The 23,484-nt window shown below is 53.5% G+C and overlaps 1 pseudogene; it reads right to left on the bottom strand.

Annotated features, from left to right (window-relative positions):
* Positions 1–6,821: 6,821 nt before the first annotated feature.
* Positions 6,822–10,846, bottom strand: LOC122332123 (annotated as a pseudogene).
* Between the last annotated feature and the right edge of the window lie 12,638 nt (positions 10,847–23,484).

The following is a 23,484-nucleotide window of genomic DNA, read 5'->3' as shown; positions in this document are numbered from 1 at the left end:
ATAGAGACTCCTGATGAATGTTTTCTATAAGGCCTGCGCTCAAGCAGACTAACCCCATCACAATAATAATTTATTTGGGCATGATTTTATTTCACTAAAGGCCCTGAATGAATGTTTTCTATAAGGCCCGCGCCACAGACTAACCTCCTAACCCTAACCCTAACCTCTAACCCCTAACCCTAGCCTCCTAACTCCTAACCCCTAACCCTAACCCTAACCCTAACCCTAACTCCTAACCTCTAACCCTAACCTAACCCCTAACTCCTCAGCCCTAACCCTAACCCTAACCCTCTAACCCTAGCCCTAACCCTAACCCTAACCCAAACCTTAACTAAAATGTTAGTTTAACCCTAACCTAAGCCCTAACCTCTAACCCTAACCTCTAACCCTAACCCTAACCCTAACCCTAACCTTATTGGGCATGATTTTACTTTATAAAGGCTCCTGGGTGACAGTTTTACATACAGGGCCTGGGGTCACAGACTAACCCCATCACAATAGCACTTATTTGGGCATGTTTTTATTTAATAAAGGCCCTGATTGAATGTTTTCTATAAGGCCTGCGCTCACAGACTAACCCGACACAGTAACGCTTTCATTGGGCATGATTTTATTTAATAAAGGCCCTGGAACAATGTTTTCTATAAGGCCTGCGCTACAGACTAACCCGACACAGTAACTTCTTTGTTGGGTATGATTTTACTTAATAAAGGCCCTGGAAAAATGTTTTATAAGGCCTGCGCCACAGACTAACCCGACACAGTAACGCTTTATTGGGCATGATTTTATTTAATAAAGGCCCTGAAAAAATGTTTTCATAAGGCCTGCGCTACAGACTAACCCGATACAGTAACGCTTCATTGGGCATGATTTTATTTAATAAAGGCCCTGGAACAATGTTTTCTATAAGGCCTGCGCTCACAGACTAACCCGACACAGTAACTCCTTTGTTGGGCATGATTTTACTTAATAAAGGCCCTGGAAAATGTTTTCTATAAGGCCTGCGCCACAGACTAACCCTTTGACACAGTAACGCTTTATTGGGCATGATTTTATTTAATAAAGGCCCTGGAAAAATGGTTTCTATAAGGCCTGCGCCACAGACTAACCTGACACAGTAACGCTCATTGGGCATGATTTTATTTAATAAAGGCCCTGGATGACAGTTTTCTTTAAGGCCTGCGCTACAGACTAACCTCGACACACATTAACGCTTTATTGGGCATGATTGTATTTAATAAAGGCCCTGATGAATGTTTTCTATAAGGCCTGCGCTCACAGACTAACTCCCCGACATTGTAACTCTTCATTGGGCATGATTTTATTTAATAAAGGCCTCTCGATGAATGTTTTGTATAAGGCCTGCCTCACAGACTAACTCCGACACAGTAACTCTTTATTGGGCGTGATTTTATTTAATAAAGGCCCTGGAAAATGTTTTCTATAAGGCCTGCGCCACAGACTGACTCCCCGACACAGTAACTCTTTATTGGGCATGATTTTATTTAATAAAGGCCTCGATGAATGTTTTCTATAAGGCCTGCGCCACTGACTAACCCCGTTACAATAACACTCTTATGGGCATGATTTTATTTAATTAAGGCCCTGATGACAGTTTTCTTTAAGGCCTACCTCACAGACTAACCCGACACAGTAACTCTTTATTGGGCGTGATTTTATTTAATAAAGGCCCTGGAAAAATGTTTTTCTATAAGGCCTGCGCTCACAGACTAACCCGACACAGTAACGCTTTATTGGGCGTGATTTTATTTAATAAAGGCCTCGATGAATGTTTTTTTCTATAAGGCCTGCGCGTCACAGACTAACCCGACACAGTAACTCTTTATTGGGCGTGATTTTATTTAATAAAGGCCCTGGAAAATGTTTTCTATAAGGCCTGCGCCACAGACTGACCCCTTCGACACAGTAACTCTTATTGGGCATGATTTTATTTAATAAAGGCCTCATGAATGTTTTCTATAAGGCCTGCGCTCACTGACTAACCCCCGTTACAATAACACTCTTATGGGCATGATTTTATTTAATTAAGGCCCTGGATGACAGTTTTCTTTAAGGCCTACCCTCACAGACTAACCCGACACAGTAACTCTTTATTGGGCGTGGATTTTATTTAATAAAGGCCCTGGAAAAATGTTTTTCTATAAGGCCTGCGCCACAGACTAACCCGACACAGTAACGCTTTATTGGGCGTGATTTTATTTAATAAAGGCCCTGGAAAATGTTTTCTTCAATAAGCACTGCGCTCACTGACTAACCTCTGCATAATAATACTCTTATGGGCATGATTTTATTTAATAAAGGCCCTGATGACAGTTTTCTTTAAGGCCTGCGCTCACAGACTAACCCGACACAGTAACTCTTTGTTGGGCATGATTTTACTTAATAAAGGCCCTGGAAAAATGTTTTCTATAAGGCCTGCGCTACAGACTAACCTTTGACACAGTAACGCTTTATTGGGCATGATTTTATTTAATAAAGGCCCTGGAAAAATGTTTTCTATAAGGCCTGCGCCACAGACTAACCTGACACAGTAACGCTTTTTATTGGGCATGATTTTATTTAATAAAGGCCCTGGATAAATGTTTTCTTTAAGGCCTGCGCTACAGACTAACCTCTGCTATAATAACACTCTTATGGGCATGATTTTATTTAATAAAGGCCCTGATGACAGTTTTTTAAGGCCTGCCTCACAGACTAACCCGACACAGTAACTCTTATTGGGCGTGATTTTATTTAATAAAGGCCCTGGAAAATGTTTTTCTATAAGGCCTGCGCTACAGACTAACCCCACCCATTAACTCTTATTGGGCATGATTTTATTTAATAAAGGCCCTCGGCGAATGTTTTCCATAAGGCCTGCGCTACAGACTAACCCCTGGCCACAATAACACAGATTTGGGTATGATTTTATTTATTAAAGGCCCTGGATGAATGTTTTCTACAAAGGCCTGCGCTCACAGACTCGCCTCTGCTAGCAGCGACGCGCAGGGCACGAATTTCAGAGTTTTTAGAGAAAAAAAAAAAAAAAAAAAATTAAAGTTGATGATAAAAGTTGTTCTGGTAAACGCCACCTCCGGGTCGCGTGAAATTTGAATCGCGTTCGAAGAGGCCTCTCGGTCGGCCTGACTCGGAGCCTCGGAGGGTATGGAAGTCGGACCTTTCTCTGGTTGACTTAGTGCAATTTTCAAACGAAAATCATCCAGGCGCATATTTCAGCCGATCTCAGCCGGTTAAGTGCGACTTCTCGACGCTTTCCCACTCGACCCCGGCCTCCCTGGAGGAAATTTTTTTTCGTTCAAAACCTAAGTCCAAACATCCAGGCGCATATTTCAGCCGATCTCAGCCGGGTTAAGTGCGACTTCTCGGACGCTTTCCCACTCGACCCCGGCCTCCCTGGAGGAAATTTTTTTTCGTTCAAAACCTAAGTCCAAACATCCAGGCGCATATTTCCGGAGCCGATCTCGCCGGGTTATGCGCTTTTCTCGACGCTTTCCCACTCGACTCCGCCTCCTGGAGGAAATTTTTTCGCTCAAAACCTAAGTCCAAACATCCAGGCGCTTATTTCCAACCGATCTCGGCCGGGTTAAGCGCGCTTCTCGGACGCTTCCCACTCTCGACTCGGCCTCCTGGAGGAAATTTTTTTCGTTCAAAACCTAAGTCCAAACATCCAGGCGCATATTTCAGCCGATCTCGGCCGGGTTAAGCGCGACTTCTCGACGCTTTCCCACTCGACTCGCCTCCTGGAGGAAATTTTTTCGCTCAAAACCTAAGTCCAAACATCCAGGCGATATTTCAGCCGATCTCAGCCGGGTTAAGTGCGACTTCTCGGACGCTTTCCACTCACTCCCGGCCACCCTGGAGGAAATTTTTTTGCTTTCAAAACCTAAGTCCAAACATCCAGGCGCTATTCCAGACGATCTCGGCCGGGTTAAGTGCGACTTCCGGACGCTTTCCCACTCGACTTTCCGCCACCCTGGAGGATTTTTTTTTTGCTTTCAAAACCTAAGTCCAAACATCCAGGCGCATATTTCAGACGATCTCGCCGGTTAAGCGCGACTCGGACGCTTCCCACTGGACTTCGCCACCCTGGAGGATTTTTTTGCTTTCAAAACCTAAGTCCAGACATCCAGGCGATATTTCAGCCGATCTCAGCCGGTTAAGTGCGACTTCTCGACGCTTTTCCACTCGACCGCCTCCTGGAGGAAATTTTTTCGCTCAAAACCTAAGTCCAAACATCCAGGCGCATATTTCAGCCGATCTCGGCCCGGTTAAGTGCGACTTTCTCGGACGCTTTCCCACTCGACTTCTCGCCACCCTGGAGGAAATTTTTTCTTTCAAAACCTAAGTCCAAACATCCAGGCGCATATTTCAGACGATCTCGGCCGGGTTAAGTGCGACTTCCGACGCTTTCCCACTCACTCCGCCTCCCTGGAGGAAATTTTTTCGTTCAAAACCTAAGTCCAAACATCCAGGCGCATATTTCAGCCGATCTCAGCCGGGTTAAGCGCGACTTCTCGACGCTTTCCCACTCGGACCCCGCCACCCTGGAGGATTTTTTTTTTCAAAACCTAAGTCCAAACATCCAGGCGCATATTTCAGCCGATCTCAGCCGGTTAAGTGCGACTTCTCGGACGCTTTCCCACTCGACCCCGCCACCCTGGAGGAAATTTTTTTTTTTGCTTTCAAAACCTAAGTCCAGACATCCAGGCGCTTCATCCAGCCGATCTCGGCCGGGTTAAGTGCGACTTCTCGGACGCTTTCCCACTGACCCGCCACCCTGGAGGATTTTTTTGCTTTCAAAACCTAAGTCCAAACATCCAGGCGCATATTTCAGCCGATCTCAGCCGGGTTAAGTGCGACTCGACGCTCCCACTGACTTCGCCTCCCTGGAGGAAATTTTTTCGCTCAAAACCTAAGTCCAGACATCCAGGCGCATATTTCAGCCGATCTCAGCCGGGCTGGCGTGCGACTCACGGACGCTTTCCCACTCGACCCCGCCTCCCTGGAGGAAATTTTTTTTCTGCTCAAAACCTAAGTCCAAACATCCAGGCGCATATTTCAGCCGATCTCGGCCGGTTAAGTGCGATAAGACGCCCACTTCACTCGCCACCCTGGAGTAAATTTTTTGTTTCAAAACCTAAGTCCAAACATCCAGGCGCATATTTCAGATTTTCTGCCGGGTTGGCAGCGACTTCTAAGCTCCACTCGACATCCAGGCCTCCTGGAGGAAATTTTTTCGCCAAAACCTAAGTCCAACATCCAGGCGCATCTCACAGCCATTTCGCCGAAGTAAGCCCCACTTCACGGACGCCCACTGACCCACGCCACCCCGGAGGTATTTTTTAAGCTTTCAAAACCTAAGTCCAAACATCCAGGCGCATCTCACAGCCGATCTCGGCCGCTAAGCTCCCACTTCACGGACGCTTTTTCCACTGACCCGCCACCCCGGGAGGTATTTTTTGCTGCCCAAAACCTAAGTCCAAACATCCAGGCGCATCTCACAGCCGATCTCGCCGCTAAGCCCCACTTCACGGGCGCTTTCCCACTCGACCGCCACCACCCGGGAGGTATTTTTGCTGCTCAAAACCTAAGTCCAGACATCCAGGCGCATCTCACAGCCGATCTCGGCCGCTAAGCCCCACTTCACGGGCGCTTCCCACTGACCCACGCCACCCCGGAGGTATTTTTTGCCGCTCAAAACCTAAGTCCAAACATCCAGGCGCATCTCACAGCCGATCTCGGCCGTAAGCTCCCACTTCACGGACGCCCCACTCACTTCGCCACCCCGGAGGTATTTTTGCCGCCCAAAACCTAAGTCCAAACATCCAGGCGCATCTCACAGCCGATCTCGGCCGCGCAAGCTCCCACTTCACGGCGCTTTCCCACTGACCCCGCCACCCCGGAGGTATTTTTTAAGCCGCCCAAAACCTAAGTCCAAACATCCAGGCGCATCTCACAGCCCATCAAGGCCGGGTTACGCCACTCGGACGCGCACCTTCACGAACCCCCCCGAGCTCATCTCCAGCCTTACAGACATCCAGGCCCTGCTCACGACCGATCCCCGCCGGCACACCTGCGCCCTCTCGGGCATCACCTCCGAAAAGCCTCCCGTAGGGACCTCCGGGGGACCCACACCTGTTCTCCGTTCGTGCCCGGTACTTCCACTATTAAGCCGGGTCACTATCTCAGCACAACCGCGCCTCAAAAGAATCATGTGCCACTGGTACCCCATCGACTTAGGTTTTGGAGGGGCTTTTTTCTTCCGGAGAGGGAGCCCGCTGCCCTCTGTCCGACCGAAGTCAGCCCCTCTCGGGCGCCCTCTCCGCCTCTCGGTTCCTCCGCCACTGGTACCCCCCATCGACTTAGGTTTTGGAGGGGTTTTTTTTTCTTCCGGAGAGGGGAGCCGCGGCCTCGTCCACCGAGCGCAGCCCTCTCGGGCGGCCCTTCCCGCTGCTCGGTTCTCCGCCACTGTACCTCTCATCGACTTAGGTTTTGGAGGGTTTTTTTTCTTCTCCGAGAGGGAGCTCTGCCCCCGTCCGACCGAGTCAGCCCTCTCTCGGTGCGGCCTCTCTCCGCTGCCTCGGTTCCTCTCCGCCACTGGTACCCCATCGACTTTAGGTTTTGGAGGGGTTTTTTTCTTCCGAGAGGGGGAGCCTGCCGCTCTGGCCCGACTGACCGCGCCTCCGCCGGCTCGACTCTGCCTCTCCGCTCTGCCACTTCCTCCGCTTCCACTGGTACTCCCCGCCGGCGGAGGAGGGGGTATGCTGTGCCCGAGGTCGCCGGCTGGGCCTCCTCGACCGACAAAAGATTGGATCTAGGATGACTTTCAATGGATCGCAGCGAGTGAGCTGCTCTGCCACTTACGAAACTCCTGACCCAGAATCAGGTCGCCTACGAGTCATTTTGCACCATTCTCCACAAACTCGGTGTTTTTGGTCTGAAGTGGGGCGGCGCTGCTCGCCGCACTTCGTCCAGTCTCGTACGGGTTCTTCTCACCGCGCTCGGAGGGCTGACGGCTATCCGTGGCTAATCGGTACCGCGCGCAACGGTATCGCAGCCTTCAGGCGGATTCTGACTTAGAGGCGCTTCAGTCATAATCCCGCAGATGGTAGCCGCATCAGTGGCTTCAGCCAAGCACACGCACTCAAAATGTCTGAACTCCGCGTTCCTCTCGCATTCGAGCAGGATTACTATTGCAACGACGCTGTATCAGTAGGGTAAACTAACCTGTCTCACGACGGTTCAAACCCAGCCTTCACGCTCTCTATTAGTGGGTGAACAATCCAACGCTTGGTGAATTCTGCTTCACAATGATAGGAAGAGCCGACATCGGCGGATCAAAAAGCGACGCCGCTATGAACGCTACGCTTACAAGCCAGTTATCCTGTGGTAACTTTTCTGACACCTCCTGCTTAAAACCCAAAGCCAGAAGGATCGTGAGGCCCCGCCACGGTCCGTGACTCATACTGAAAATCAAGATCAAGCGAAGCTTTTTGCCCTTCTGCTCCACGCTGGAGGTTTTCTGTCCTCCTGAGCTCGCCTTTAGACACCTGGGCGCTACCGCTTGACAGGTGTACCGCCTCAGTCAAACTCCCACCTGCCACTGTCCTCGGGACAGGTCGCGCCCGGGCCACGGTGAGCGGCGCCCGGGCTTGACTCCAGAAGCTTGAGGACTTCGGGCTCTCGCCTCTGCCTCACCGGGTAAGTGAGGAAACGATAAGAGTAGTGGTATTTCAACTTCGCGCTGCTCGGGACGGGCCTCCCACTTATTCTACACCCTCATGTCTCTTCACAGTGCCAGACTAGAGTCAAGCTCAACAGGCCTTCTTTCTCGCTGATTCTGCCAAGCCTGCTCTCTTGGCTGTGGTTTCGCCAGATAGCAGGTAGGGACAGTGGAATCTCTGCTCATCCATTCATGCGCCACTAATTAGATGACGAGGCATTTGGCTACCTTAAGAGAGTCATAGTTACTCCCGCCGCTTACTCGCGCTTCGCTGAATTTCTTCACTTTGACATTCAGAGCACTGGGCAGAAATCACATCGCGGCAACACCGGGCCGCGGGCCTTCGCGATGCTTTGTTTTAATTAAACAGTCGGATTCCCTGGTCCGCACCAGTTCTAAGCCGCTGCTTGGCGCCGCCGGGCCCGGCGCTGGAGTTGGTCGCCACGCGCGACGCGCTGCCCGCCCTGACCCCCGGGACGGGGCGGACGCGACGCGCCGCGCGAGTCCCGACGCGGCCGTGAGCTGGAGTGATCCGCGCTGAGAAGGGCCCGCACACGCCCAGAGTCGCCACCAAGGCAGACCAGCGCGCGAGCCCCCGCCTGCCCCGCCCGCCACGCGATTGTCCTGGGACTTTGCGAGCTCTCCACCACCTCGACCTGCCTCCACGGCCCGCTCGAGCCGCCGACCTTCCCGGACCCGCGAGGGTGGGGGAGGACGCCGGACGGACGGGAGCGGGGCGAGACGGGAGGGGAAGGGAGGACGCTGAGACCCGGCGCCACGCCGCTGAAACGGAACGGAAAGGGGCGCCGCCGCGGGCGCCGCCCTCAGTCGCAGGCGCGGTCCCAGCCCCGCTTCGCACCTCAGCCCGACCGGCCCAGCCTCCTTAGAGCCAATCTCATCCCGGTTACGGATCTGACTTGCCGACTTCCCTTACGCTGCCTTGATCTAACATGCCAGAGGCTGTTCACCTTGGAGACCTGCCGCGATATGGGTACGCCCGGCGCGACTTACACCTTTCCCCGGATTTTCAAGGGCCGACGAGGGCTGACCGACGCCGCCGAAATCGCGCGCTTCCAGGGCGTGGGCTCTCATCTCGGGCGAACTCATTCCAGGGTGCCCGCCCTTCACAAAGAAAAGAGAACTCTCTTCCGCCCCCGCCAGCTTCTCGGGTTCGCTTGCGCAGCCGCACTGGCGCGCCGCGCGCCTGCCTCCGCCACTCCGGTTCTGGGATTCGAACCAGACTCCTTCGACGCCGGGGCGACGGAGGCCATCGCCCCTCCTTCCGAACGGGCGCTCGCCATCCCTTTAGATCGACTGACCCATGTTCAACTGCTGTTCACATGGAACCCTTCTCCACTTCGCCGGCCTTCAAAGCCTCGCTTGAATATTTGCTACTACCACTAAGATCTGCACCGCGCGGCTCCACCCGGGCCCGCGCTTCTAGGCTTCAGCGCCACCGCCGCGCCTCCTACTCGCCGAGGCGCATTCTGTCTCGACATAACGCGGGTCGCGCCGCCGACGGCCGGTATGGGCCCGACGCCCAGCGCCATCCATTTTCAGGGCTAGTTGATTCGCAGGTGAGTTGTTACACACTCCTTAGCTGATTCCGACTTCCATGGCCACCGGCCCTGCTGTCTATATCAACCAACACCTTTCTGGGGTCTGATGAGCGCTGCATCGGGCGCTTTAACCCGGGCGCTCGTTCATCTCCGCAGCGCCAGTTCTGCTTACCGGCAAGTGGCCCACTTGGCGCTCGCACTCCACGCCCAGGCTCCAGGCCAGCGAGCCGGGCTTACCCATTTAAAGTTTGAGAATAGGTTGAGATCGCTTTCGCCCCCAAGGCCTCTTGTCATTCGCTGCTTACCGGATAAAACTGCTTGTGCAGCGAAGCGCCAGCTATCCTGAGGGAACTTCGGAGGAACCAGCTACTAGATGGTTCTGATTAGTCTTTCGCCTCATACCCAGGTCGGACGACCGATTTGCACGCCAGATCGCTACGGCCTCCACCAGAGTTTCTCTGGCTTCGCCTGCCCAGGCATAGTTCACCATCTTTCGTACCATCGCGCCGCCTAGCTCCACCTGCCCGGGCGGTGGGCCAGACGGGCCGGTGGTGCGCCGCCGCGGGGATCCCACCTGAGCGGCGGGCGCCGGCCTTCACCTTCATTGCGCCCGCGGGGGCTCGAGACACCTTTGACTCGCTGCTGCTAGACTCTCCTTGGTCCGCGGGTTTCAAGACGGGTCGGGTGGGTGGCCGACTCACCGCGACCTCGAGCGCCACTTGTACGAGGGCCGATCTCGCCCTGGCGGCGCTGGGCGCGGCCGGGACGGACTGAGGACAGTCCGGTCCCGGCCGACGACGCTGCCAGACGGGGCCCCGCCCTCCCGCGCCGGCAGGAGAGAAGGCGCGAGGACACTTCCCGCGCCCCGGGTAAGCGCAAAGTCGAGCGTGGGGTTCTGTAAAGCCGGGCGCCCCCGCTGAGGGGAGCCGCCCACCTTCGCCTCTCGCCCTTCCTGGCTAAACCGAGCCGGTCCGCGCGCATCGCCGAAGAAGTGCACCCGACGGCGCCGAAGGCCCGACGGGCGGCGCTTCTCGGTCAAGGGATTCATGCACCACGCCGGGCCGCCGGGCCCGCCAGCTGAATCTCTCCGGCAGACCGCGGCGGACCCCACCCGCTACTCTCTTAGCGGTTTCTACGCCCCGTTGAACTCTTCTTCAAAGTTCTTTTCAACTTTCCTCACGGTACTTGTCGACTATCGGTCTCGCGGCCGGGCATTTAGCCTTTTAGATGGAGTTTACCATTCGCTTGGGCTGCATTCCCAAGCAACCCGACTCCGAAGAACCGCACTCGGGCGGGAGGGGCCTGCTACCGCCTCACACCGCCCACGGGCTAAGCCTCCATCAGAAGGACTTGGGCCCCGACCGCCCGAGAGAGAACGGGTCTTCTGTACGCCACATGTCCTCGCGCCGCCGGGCCCGGGCGGATTCGGCGCTGGGCTTTTCCTCTTCGCCGCCGCGCTACTGAGGGAATCTTGTTAGTTTCTTTTTCCTCCGCTTAGTAATATGCTTAAATTCAGCGGGTCGCCTCGCCTGATCTGGAGGTCGCTGTCGGATATGGTTAGGAGCGCCGCCGCGCTGCTGCCGCGGCTGGCCTGAACAGGTCTCGCCGCGCTGGGCGGGCAGGGCGCCGAGGGGGCGAGAGACGGAGCGCTAACCTCACTGCTACGCACGGAGCGCCCGAGGCGGAGGGAGCCGGGGGTTCCCACGCCGGCGGCGACGGAGGTGGCAGACACACCCACCGGAAGCCGCCGAGAGGAGGACGCCGCCGTCCCAGACGCCTGGGGGACGCCGACTTCTCGTGTGAGGGGAAGCCGAGGAAGCGCCGACTCGCCGAGGAGGCGATGCCCGTGGCGGTCTGCACTTGGGAGGACGGAGGGGAGCGGGAAGCCCCCCTGCGACGCTCCAGCCGCGGGACCCGGAGGTCCCGATCGGCGGGAAAGCGACCTCAGACGGGCGCGCCCCGGACGACCCGGGCCGCAGTGCGCTCGGGCGTCGAGTGATCGATGTGTCCTGCAATTCACATTAGTTCTCGCAGCTGGCTGCGCTTCTTCATCGACGCACGAGCCGAGTGATCCACCGCTAAGAGTCGTACTGCGTTTGAGTTTAGCGCCCGGAGGCGAGGCCGAACTGCACAGGCTTGTGGGGTTCAAAATACAAAGGGGGTCGCTCTCGACGGGCGCTCGCGAGAGGGGGACTTCAACCCACGGTCCCGGCGCCTGCTGGGTACCCGCCGGGTTGGCAAAGCAAAGTCTTTCAGAGGCTCGCGGCTCGCCCCCACCCCGTGCCAAGGGGGTGGGGCGCCGCGTAGGTTGCCTGCCTCCGCAGGAGGTGCGCTGCTCCCAGGGAACGGCGCTCCTTCTCGCGGATCCTCTCCCGCTCGCCTTAGGTTTTTGTGCGGTTCTTTTGCCGCCTTGGGATGTTTGAGCGGCAGACCTCTCGGCCACGGCCGCTGGAACATAGAGTAAAATAGGATAGAGGTTTTTTACCCCGGACGGGCGCCTCCCTTCGCGCGGGAGGAGACTTTGAACCCACGGTCCCGGAGGCCGTATGGGTACTCCGCCAGGGGTCTGCTCGCCCCCGCCGCTGAAAGCAGGGGCTCACCGAGTGCAGCGACAGTCAAGTTCTCTCGGATCTCTCTCTCTCCGCCTAGGTTTTTGTGCGGTTCTTTTGCCGCTTTGGGTTTTTGCGCGCGTAGACCTCTCGGCCACGGCCGCTGGATCATAGAGTAAAATAGGATAGAGGTTTTTTTACCTCGACGGGCGCCCTCCTTCGCGGGAGGAGACTTTGAACCCACGGTCCCGAGGCCGTAAGCGGTACTCCGCCAGGGCCTCGCCTCAGCCCCGCCGCTGGAAAGCAGGGGCTCACCGAGTGCAGCGACAGCCAAGTTCTCTCGGATCTCTCTCTCTCTCCGCCTTAGGTTTTGTGCGGTTCTTTTGCCGCTTTGGGTTTTTGAGCGGCAGACCTCTCGGCCACGGCCGCTGGATCATAGAGTAAAATAGATAGAGGTTTTTTTACCTCCGACGGGCGCCTCCTTCGGGGAGGAGACTTTGAACCCACGGTCCCGGAGGCCGTATGGTACTGCCAGGCCCCCGCCCGCCCCGCCGCTGGAAAGCAGGGGCCCGCCGAGTGCAGCGACAGTCATGGGCGCCGCGGTAGGTTGCCTGCCTCCGCGGAGGTGCGCTGCTCCCAGGGGAACGGCGCCCTTCTCGCGGATCTCTCTCCGCTTCTGCCTTAGGTTTTTGTGCGGTTCTTTGCCGCCTTGGTTTTTGAGCGGCAGACCTCTCGGCCACGGCCGCTGGATCATAGAGTAAAATAGATAGAGGTTTTTTTACCGACGGGCGCCTCCTTCGCGGGAGGAGACTTTGAACCCACGGTCCCGAGGCCGCGGCGGGTACTCGCCAGGCCCCGGCTCAGCCCCCGCCGCTGAAAGCGGGGGCCGCCGAGTGCAGCGACAGCCAAGTTCTTTTTTTCTTATCGCGCTCGCGCTGGCTGGTGCCCGGAGGGGAGAGGCTGCGCCGAGCCGCCGCCTCTGCCGCGCACCCGAGCTTGAGACGGGGAGGTGGGCTAGGCCTCGCCCGGGCGGTTTCCGCTTTGGATCGGGCCGGGCCGATAATGATCCTTCCGCAGGTTCACCTACGGAAACCTTGTTACGACTTTTACTTCCTCTAGATAGTCAAGTTTGATCGCCTTCCGGCGCGCCCGCCAGAGCTCCCGCGAGGGGTCACCGCGGGCCGGGTCCGAGGACCTCACTAAACCATCCAATCGGTAGTAGCGACGGGGTGTGTACAAAGGGCAGGACTTAATCAACGCGAGCTTATGACCCGCGCTTACTGGGAATTCCTCGCTGATGGGAAATAGTTTCAATCCCCAGTCCCGATCACGAGCGGGTTCAGCTGGTTACCCGCGCTCTCGGGCGCAGGGTAGACACACGCTGATCCGCCCATTGTGGCGCGCGTGCAGCCCCGGACATCTAAGGGCATCACAGACCTGTTATTGCTCCATCTCGCGTGGCTGAACGCCACTTGTCCTCTAAGCAGTTTTTGACGCCACCCAAGTGGCCGCGCCACTATTTAGCAAGCCGGAGTCTCGCTCATATCGGAATGAACCAGACAAATCGCTTCCACCAACTAAGAACGCCATGCACCACCACCCACAGAATCGAGAAAGAGCTATCAATCTGTCAATCCTTTCCGTGTCCGGGCGCGGTGAGGTTTCCGTGTTGAGTCAAATTAAGCCGCAGGCTCCACTCCTGGTGGTGCCCTTCCGTCAATTCCTTTAAGTTTCAGCTTTGCAACCATACTTCCCGGAACCCAAAGACTGGTGGTTTCGCACGCTGCCCGGGCGGTCATGGGAATAACGCCGCCGGATCGCGGTCGGGCATCGCTTACGGTCGGAACTACGACGGTATCTGATCGCCTTCGAACCTCCGACTTTCGTTTCTTGATTAATGAAAACATTCTTGGCAAATGCTTTCGCTTGTCCGCCTTGCGCCGTCCAAGAATTTCACCTCTAGCGGCGCAATACGCAATGCCCCGCCGCCCTCTTAATCATGGCTCCGGTTCCAGAAACCCACAAAATAGAACCGGAGTCCTATTCCATTATTCCTAGCTGCGTATTCAGCGGCGACGCCGCCTGCTTTGAACACTCTAATTTTTTCAAAGTAAACGCTTTGGCCTCTCGGACCGACACCCAGCCAAGGGCATCCGGGGCGCCGAGGCAGGGACCTGGGACGGCGGTGGCTCGCTTCTCGCGGACCGCCAGCCAGATCCTTGAGATCCAACTACGAGCTTTTTAACTGCAGCAACTTTAATATACGCTATTGAGCTGGAATTACCGCGCTGCTGGCACCAGACTTGCCTCCAATGGGTCCTCGCCCATGTGTTTAAGATACGCCATTCCAAATTACAGGGCCTCGAAAGAGACCTGTATTGTTATTTTTCGCACTACCTCTCCGAGTCGGAAATGGGTAATTTGCGCGCCTGCTGCCTTCCTTGGATGTGGTAGCCGCTTCAGGCTCCTCTCCGAATCGAACCCTGATTCTCGTCACCCGTGGTCACCATGGTAGGCGCCTGATGTACCATCGAAAGTTGATAGGCAGACACTGAATGAATCGTCGCCGCCGCGGGAAGGGCGAGCGATCGCCCGAGGTTATCTAGAGTCACCAAAGGTACCGGTCCGAGGACGGATCGCCGGGGCCCGGATGGGTTTTGATCTGATAAATGCACGCTGCCCTCAGCCTCCCGCCCCGCGAGGAGAGGCGGTCGCCCGGCGGGCGCCGCTTGCATGTATTAGCTCTGGAATTGCCACAGTTATCCAAGTACCGGTGGAGCGATCAAAGGGACCATAACTGATTTAATGAGCCATTCGCAGTTTCACTGTACCGCCGCGGTGCACTTAGACCTGCATGGCTTAATCTTTGAGACAAGCATATGTTACTGGCAGGATCAACCAGGTAACCCCCTGTGGGTCGAGGGACCAACCGACGCCGCGCGCTTTTGCTTACACACGGTCTCAGTCCGCCTGAGGAGGGGGCCTGGGCAGACCCCGCTTGACCTCGGCTAAGACCGCCGCCATAGGGCGACGCGCTGCTCGAACCTTCCGGCGGGGTCGCCGCTGGGGGTGGGTGGCCGCTGGGATCGCGCCGACGCCGAAAAGTGTGTTTCACGGGACGGGGGTACTCGCCGCGCGCGCCGACGCTGGCCGCTGCTGCTGCCTCTCCACGCCCGGGCCGTGACGGACTTCGCGCTTCTGACCGCCGCTCAGGCCTCCCTCCGGCGGTTCGCGCCTTCCTCGGCTGAGGGGGCCTGCTCGTAACGAACGCCCAAATTGCCCGGCGCGGCGTGCGTCAAAGCCCAAACGTAAACCCATTGCACGCCGTGCTCCTGCCAGGCACTCCCGGACGGTACAGCAGCGGGCTGGCCGGGTGGGGTCTCTAGGCTAGGCGCGCGCGCCCAATCGATCACGCTGGGCCGAGGGGACGCCCGCCGCCGAACGCCCTCTCTCGGCGCCTGTGTCCGTGTTTCAGGTGAAGCGCTCGATAGCTCCTCGCCCGGAGCTTCAGAAAGATTGCGCTCAAAACCTAAGTCGATATGGACTTAGTCGCTTTTTCGACTTTTTTTCGCCAGAGACTAAGTCCACAAAACACGCTGCTCACCAAATCGTACCCATGTAAAAGTTGTTCCTGTGTAAACGCCACCTCCAGGGTCGCGGAAAATTTGAATCATGCCCGGAGGAGGCCTCTCGGTCGGCCTGACTCGAGCCTCGGAGGGTATGGAAGTCGGACCTTTCCCGGTTGACTTAGTGCAATTTTCAAACGAAAATCATCCAGGCGCTTCATCCGACCGATCGAGTCCGGTTAAGTGCGCCTTCCCGGACGCTTTTCCCACTCGACTTCGCCGCCCTGGAGGAAATTTTTTTTCGCTCAAAACCTAAGTCCAAACATCCAGGCGCTTCATCCGACCGACGAGTCCGGTTGGCGCGCCTTCCCCGACGCTTTTCCCACTCGACTTCGCCGCCCTGGAGGAAATTTTTTTCGCTCAAAACCTAAGTCCAAACATCCAGGCGCTTCATCCGACCGATCGAGTCCGGTTATGCGCGCTTCCCGGACGCTTTTCCACTCGACTTCGCCGCCCTGGAGGAAATTTTTTTCGCTCAAAACCTAAGTCCAAACATCCAGGCGCTTTCATCCGACCGACGAGTCCGGTTAAGCGCGCTTTCCCGACGCTTTCCCACTCGACTTCGCCGCCCTGGAGGAAATTTTTTTCGCTCAAAACCTAAGTCCAAACATCCAGGCGCTTCATCCGACCGATCGAGTCCGGTTATGCGCCTTCCCGACGCTTTCCCACTCGACTTCGCCTGGCCCTGGAGGAAATTTTTTTCGCTCAAAACCTAAGTCCAAACATCCAGGCGCTTCATCCGACCGATCGAGTCCGGTTAAGCGCGCCTTCCCCGACGCTTTTCCCACTCGACTTCGCCGCCCTGGAGGAAATTTTTTTATGCTCAAAACCTAAGTCCAAACATCCAGGCGCTTCATCCGACCGATCGAGTCCGGTTATGCGCCTTCCCGGACGCTTTCCCACTCGACTTCGCCGCCCCTGGAGGAAATTTTTTTGCGTTCAAAACCTAAGTCCAAACATCCAGGCGCTTCATCCGACCGATCGAGTCCGGGTTAAGTGCGCCTTCCCGGACGCTTTCCCACTCGACCCCCGCCACCCTGGAGGAATTTTTTTGCTTTCAAAACCTAAGTCCAGACATCCAGGCGCTTCATCCAGCCGATCTCGCCGGGTTAAGTGCGACTCGACGCTTTCCCACTCGACTCGGCCCCTGGAGGAAATTTTTTTTCGTTCAAAACCTAAGTCCAAACATCCAGGCGCATATTTCAGACGATCTCGCCGGGTTAAGTGCGACTTCCCGGACGCTTTCCCACTCGACCCCCGCCACCCTGGAGGAAATTTTTTTGCTTTCAAAACCTAAGTCCAAACATCCAGGCGCATATTTCAGACGATCTCGCCGGTTAAGTGCGACTTCCCGACGCTTTCCCACTCGACTTCGCCACCCTGGAGGAAATTTTTTGCTTTCAAAACCTAAGTCCAAACATCCAGGCGCATATTTCAGACGATCTCGGCCGGTTAAGCGCGACTTCCCGACGCTTTCCCACTCGACCCCGCCACCCTGGAGGATTTTTTTGCTTTCAAAACCTAAGTCCAAACATCCAGGCGCATATTTCAGCCGATCTCGCCGGGTTAAGTGCGACTTCTCGGACGCTTTCCCACTCGACCTCCACCCTGGAGGTATTTTTTGCCGCTCAAAACCTAAGTCCAGACATCCAGGCGCATATTTCAGACGATCTCGGCCGGTTAAGTGCGACTTCCCGACGCTTTCCCACTCGACTTCGCCACCCTGGAGGATTTTTTTGCTTTCAAAACCTAAGTCCAAACATCCAGGCGCATATTTCAGACGATCTCGGCCGGTTAAGTGCGACTTCCCGGACGCTTTCCCACTCGACCCCGCCACCCTGGAGGATTTTTTTGCTTTCAAAACCTAAGTCCAGACATCCAGGCGCATATTTCAGCCGATCTCGGCCGGGTTAAGTGCGACTTCTCGACGCTTCCCACTCGACCCTCCACCCTGGAGGTATTTTTTGCCGCTCAAAACCTAAGTCCAGACATCCAGGCGCATATTTCAGACGATCTCGGCGGGTTATGCGACTTCCGACGCTTCCCCACTCGACTTCCGCCACCCTGGAGGATTTTTTTGCTTTCAAAACCTAAGTCCAAACATCCAGGCGCATATTTCAGCCGATCTCGGCCGGTTAAGTGCGACTTCTCGGACGCTTTCCCACTCGACCCTCCACCCTGGAGGATTTTTTGCCGCTCAAAACCTACGCCCAGACATCCAGGCGCTGCTACAGCCGATCAAGGCCGGGTTAAGAGCGACTTCTCGACACACACACATTTACGAACCCCCGTGTCTGGATTTCAATTTTCCAAAGGGCCTGGGCTCACACATTAACCCCAACGCAGTAACACTTTAATGGGCATCGCTTTATTTCATTCTCGCCCTGATGAATGTTTTACAAAGGGCCTGCGCCACAGACTAACCCTACACACTAACACCTTATTGGGCATAATTTTTTTCTATAAAGGCCCTGGATGAATGTTTTCTATAAGGCCTGCGCCACAGACTAACCCCATCACAATAACACTTATGTGGGCATGATTTTATTCTATAAAGGCCCTGGATGAATGTTTTCTATAAGGCCTGCGCTCACAGACTAACCCCATCACAATAACACTTATTTGGGCATGATTTTATTTAAAAAGGCCCTGATGAATGTTTTCTACAAAGGCCTGCGCCACAGACTAACCCGACACAGTAGCGCCTTTATTGGGCATGATTTTATTTAATAAAGGCCCTGGAGGAATGTTTTCTATAAGGCCTGCACTCACAGACTAACCCCATCACAATAACACTTATTTGGGCATGATTTTATTCTATAAAGGCCCTGGATGAATGTTTTCTATAAGGCCTGCGCTCACAGACTAACCCTATCACAATAACACTTATTTGGGCATGATTTTATTTAATAAAGGCCCTGGATGAATGTTTTCTATAAGGCCTGCGCTCACAGACTAACCCCATCACAATAACACTTATTTGGGCATGATATTATTTAATAAAGGCCCTGGATGAATGTTTTACAAAGGGCCTGCGCTCACAGACTAACCCTACACAGTAACACCTTATTGGGCATGATTTTATTTAATAGAGACCCTGGATGAATGTTTTCTATAAGGCCTGCGCTCACAGACTAACCCCATCACAATAACACTTATTTGGGCATGATTTTATTTAATAAAGGCCCTGATGAATGTTTTCTATAAGGCCCAAGGCCACAGACTAACCCTAACCCTAACCCTAACCCTAACCCTAACCCCTAGCCCTAACCCTAACCCTAACCCTAACCCTAACCCTAACCCTAACCCTAACCCTAACCCTAACCCTAACCCTAACCCTAGCCCTAACCCTAACCCTAACCCTAACCCTAGCCCTAACCCTAACCCTAACCCAAACCCTAACCCTAACCCTAACCCTAGCCCTAACCCTAACCCTAACCCTAACCCTAACCCTAACCCTAACCCTAACCTTATTGGGCATGATTTTACTCTATAAAGGCCCTGGGTGACAGTTTTACACAGGGCCTGGGGTCACAGACTAACCCCATCACAATAGCACTTATTTGGGCATGTTTTTATTTAATAAAGGCCCTGATTGAATGTTTTCTATAAGGCCTGCGCCACAGACTAACCCGACACAGTAACGCTTCATTGGGCATGATTTTATTTAATAAAGGCCCTGGAACAATGTTTTCTATAAGGCCTGCGCCACAGACTAACCCACACAGTAACTCTTTGTTGGGCATGATTTTACTTAATAAAGGCCCTGGAAAATGTTTTCTATAAGGCCTGCGCCACAGACTAACCCGACACAGTAACGCTTTATTGGGCATGATTTTATTTAATAAAGGCCCTGGAAAAATGTTTTCTATAAGGCCTGCGCCACAGACTAACCCGACACAGTAACGCTTCATTGGGCATGATTTTATTTAATAAAGGCCCTGGAACAATGTTTTCTATAAGGCCTGCGCCACAGACTAACCCGACACAGTAACTCTTTGTTGGGCATGATTTTACTTAATAAAGGCCCTGGAAAATGTTTTCTATAAGGCCTGCGCTCACAGACTAACCCGACACAGTAACGCTTTATTGGGCATGATTTTATTTAATAAAGGCCCTGGAAAAATGGTTTCTATAAGGCCTGCGCCACAGACTAACCCGACACAGTAACGCTTCATTGGGCATGATTTTATTTAATAAAGGCCCTGATGACAGTTTTTTTAAGGCCTGCGCCACAGACTAACCCGACACATTAACGCTTTATTGGGCATGATTGTATTTAATAAAGGCCCTGATGAATGTTTTCTATAAGGCCTGCGCCACAGACTAACCCCGACACAGTAACTCTTCATTGGGCATGATTTTATTTAATAAAGGCCCTCGATGAATGTTTTGTATAAGGCCTGCCTCTCACAGACTAACCCGACACAGTAACTCTTTATTGGGCGTGATTTTATTTAATAAAGGCCCTGGAAAATGTTTTCTATAAGGCCTGCGCCACAGACTGACCTCGACACAGTAACTCTTTATTGGGCATGATTTTATTTAATAAAGGCCCTCGATGAATGTTTTCTATAAGGCCTGCGCCACTGACTAACCTCTGCATAATAACACTCTTATGGGCATGATTTTATTTAATTAAGGCCCTGATGACAGTTTTCTTTAAGGCCTACCTCACAGACTAACCCGACACAGTAACTCTTTATTGGGCGTGATTTTATTTAATAAAGGCCCTGGAAAATGTTTTTCTATAAGGCCTGCGCTCACAGACTAACCCGACACAGTAACGCTTTATTGGGCGTGATTTTATTTAATAAAGGCCCTCGATGAATGTTTTTCTATAAGGCCTGCGCCACAGACTAACCCGACACAGTAACTCTTTATTGGGCGTGATTTTATTTAATAAAGGCCCTGGAAAATGTTTTCTATAAGGCCTGCGCCACAGACTGACCCCGACACAGTAACTCTTTATTGGGCATGATTTTATTTAATAAAGGCCCTCGATGAATGTTTTCTATAAGGCCTGCGCCACTGACTAACCTCACATAATAACACTCTTATGGGCATGATTTTATTTAATTAAGGCCCTGATGACAGTTTTCTTTAAGGCCTACCTCACAGACTAACCCGACACAGTAACTCTTTATTGGGCGTGATTTTATTTAATAAAGGCCCTGGAAAATGTTTTTCTATAAGGCCTGCGCTCACAGACTAACCCGACACAGTAACGCTTTATTGGGCGTGATTTTATTTAATAAAGGCCCTGGAAAAATGTTTTCTATAAGCACTGCGCCACTGACTAACCCCTCACATAATAACACTTTTATGGGCATGATTTTATTTAATAAAGGCCCTGATGACAGTTTTCTTTAAGGCCTGCGCCACAGACTAACCCGACACAGTAACTCTTTGTTGGGCATGATTTTACTTAATAAAGGCCCTGGAAAAATGTTTTCTATAAGGCCTGCGCCACAGACTAACCCGACACAGTAACGCTTTATTGGGCATGATTTTATTTAATAAAGGCCCTGGAAAAATGTTTTCTATAAGGCCTGCGCCACAGACTAACCCGACACAGTAACGCTTTATTGGGCATGATTTTATTTAATAAAGGCCCTGATAAATGTTTTCTTTAAGGCCTGCGCCACAGACTAACCTCCCTGCATAATAACACTCTTATGGGCATGATTTTATTTAATAAAGGCCCTGATGACAGTTTTCTTTAAGGCCTGCCCTCACAGACTAACCCGACACAGTAACTCTTTATTGGGCGTGATTTTATTTAATAAAGGCCCTGGAAAATGTTTTTCTATAAGGCCTGCGCACAGACTAACCCGACCCATTAACTCTTTATTGGGCATGATTTTATTTAATAAAGGCCCTCGATGAATGTTTTCCATAAGGCCTGCGCCACAGACTAACCCCACACAATAACACAGATTTGGGTATGATTTTATTTATTAAAGGCCCTGATGAATGTTTTCACAAAGGCTCTGCGCCACAGACTCGCCTGCAAGCAGCAGCGACGCGCAGGGCACGAATTTCAGAGTTTTTAGAGAAAAAAAAAAAAAAAAAAAAAAAAAAAAAAAAAGTTGATGTAAAAGTTGCTCCTGGTAAACGCCACCTCCGGGTCGCGTGAAATTTGAATCGTGCCCGGAAGAGGCCTCTCGGTCGGCCTGACTCGAGCCTCGGAGGGTATGGAAGTCGGACCTTTCCTGGGTTGACTTAGTGCAATTTTCAAACGAAAATCATCCAGGCGCATATTTCAGCCGATCTCAGCCGGGTTAAGTGCGACTTCTCGACGCTTTCCCACTCGACCCGCCTCCTGGAGGAAATTTTTTTTCGTTCAAAACCTAAGTCCAAACATCCAGGCGCATATTTCAGCCGATCTCAGCCGGGTTAAGCGCGACTTCTCGACGCTTTCCCACTCGACTCGGCCTCCTGGAGGAAATTTTTTCGCTCAAAACCTAAGTCCAAACATCCAGGCGCATATTTCAGCCGATCTCGGCCGGGTTAAGTGCGACTTCTCGACGCTTTCCCACTCGACCCGCCTCCTGGAGGAAATTTTTTTCGCTCAAAACCTAAGTCCAAACATCCAGGCGCATATTTCAGCCGATCTCGGCCGGGTTAAGTGCGACTTCTCGACGCTTCCCACTCGACCCCGCCTCCTGGAGGAAATTTTTTTCGCTCAAAACCTAAGTCCAAACATCCAGGCGCATCCAGGCGCCGGGTTAATTTCTCAGCCCCACTCGACTCTCAGCCCTGGAGGAAATTTTTTCGCTCAAAACCTAAGTCCAAACATCCAGGCGCACCGATCTCAGCCGGCCGACTTACGACTTCTCGGACGCTTTCCCACTCGACCGGCCTCCTGGAGGAAATTTTTTTTCGCTTTCAAAACCTAAGTCCAAACATCCAGGCGCATATTTCAGCCGATCTCAGCCGGGTTAAGTGCGACTTCTCGACGCTTCCCACTCGACCCCGGCCTCCCTGGAGGAAATTTTTTTGCTTTCAAAACCTAAGTCCAGACATCCAGGCGCTTCATCCAGCCGATCTCAGCCGGGTTAAGCGCGCTTCTCGGACGCTTTCCCACTCGACTTCCCGCCACCCTGGAGGAAATTTTTTTTGCCGCTCAAAACCTAAGTCCAAACATCCAGGCGCATATTTCAGCCGATCTCAGCCGGGTTAAGTGCGACTTCTCGGACGCTTTCCCACTCGACTTCTCGCCTCCTGGAGGAAATTTTTTTGCGCTCAAAACCTAAGTCCAAACATCCAGGCGCATATTTCAGCCGATCTCGGCCGGGTTAAGTGCGACTTCCCGACGCTTTCCCACTCGACCCCGGCCTCCCTGGAGGAAATTTTTTTTCGTTCAAAACCTAAGTCCAAACATCCAGGCGCATATTTCAGCCGATCTCAGCCGGGTTAAGTGCGACTTCGGACGCTTTCCCACTCGACCCCCGCCCCTGGAGGATTTTTTTTTTTGCTTTCAAAACCTAAGTCCAGACATCCAGGCGCATATTTCAGCCGATCTCAGCCGGTTAAGTGCGACTTCTGGACGCTTTCCCACTCGACTCTCCGGCCTCCCTGGAGGAATTTTTTTGCTTTCAAACCTAAGTCCAGACATCCAGGCGCATATTTCAGCCGATCTCGGCCGGGTTAAGTGCGACTTCTCGGACGCTTTCCCACTCGACCTCCACCCCTGGAGGATTTTTTTGCTGCTCAAAACCTAAGTCCAAACATCCAGGCGCATATTTCAGCCGATCTCAGCCGGTTAAGTGCGACTTCTCGGACGCTTTCCCACTGACCCCCGCCTCCCTGGAGGAATTTTTTTTGCTTTCAAAACCTAAGTCCAGACATCCAGGCGCATATTTCAGCCGATCTCGGCCGCAAGTTAAGCCCCCACTTCACGGGCGCTTTCCCACTCGACCCCGCCACCCCGGAGGTATTTTTGCCGCTCAAAACCTAAGTCCAGACATCCAGGCGCATCTCACAGCCGATCTCGCCGCAAG

Source organism: Puntigrus tetrazona, unplaced genomic scaffold (assembly GCF_018831695.1).
Source record: "Puntigrus tetrazona isolate hp1 unplaced genomic scaffold, ASM1883169v1 S000000003, whole genome shotgun sequence".
Classification (NCBI taxonomy): Eukaryota; Metazoa; Chordata; class Actinopteri; order Cypriniformes; family Cyprinidae; genus Puntigrus; species Puntigrus tetrazona.
This window is presented reverse-complemented; position numbering and strand designations above follow the sequence as displayed.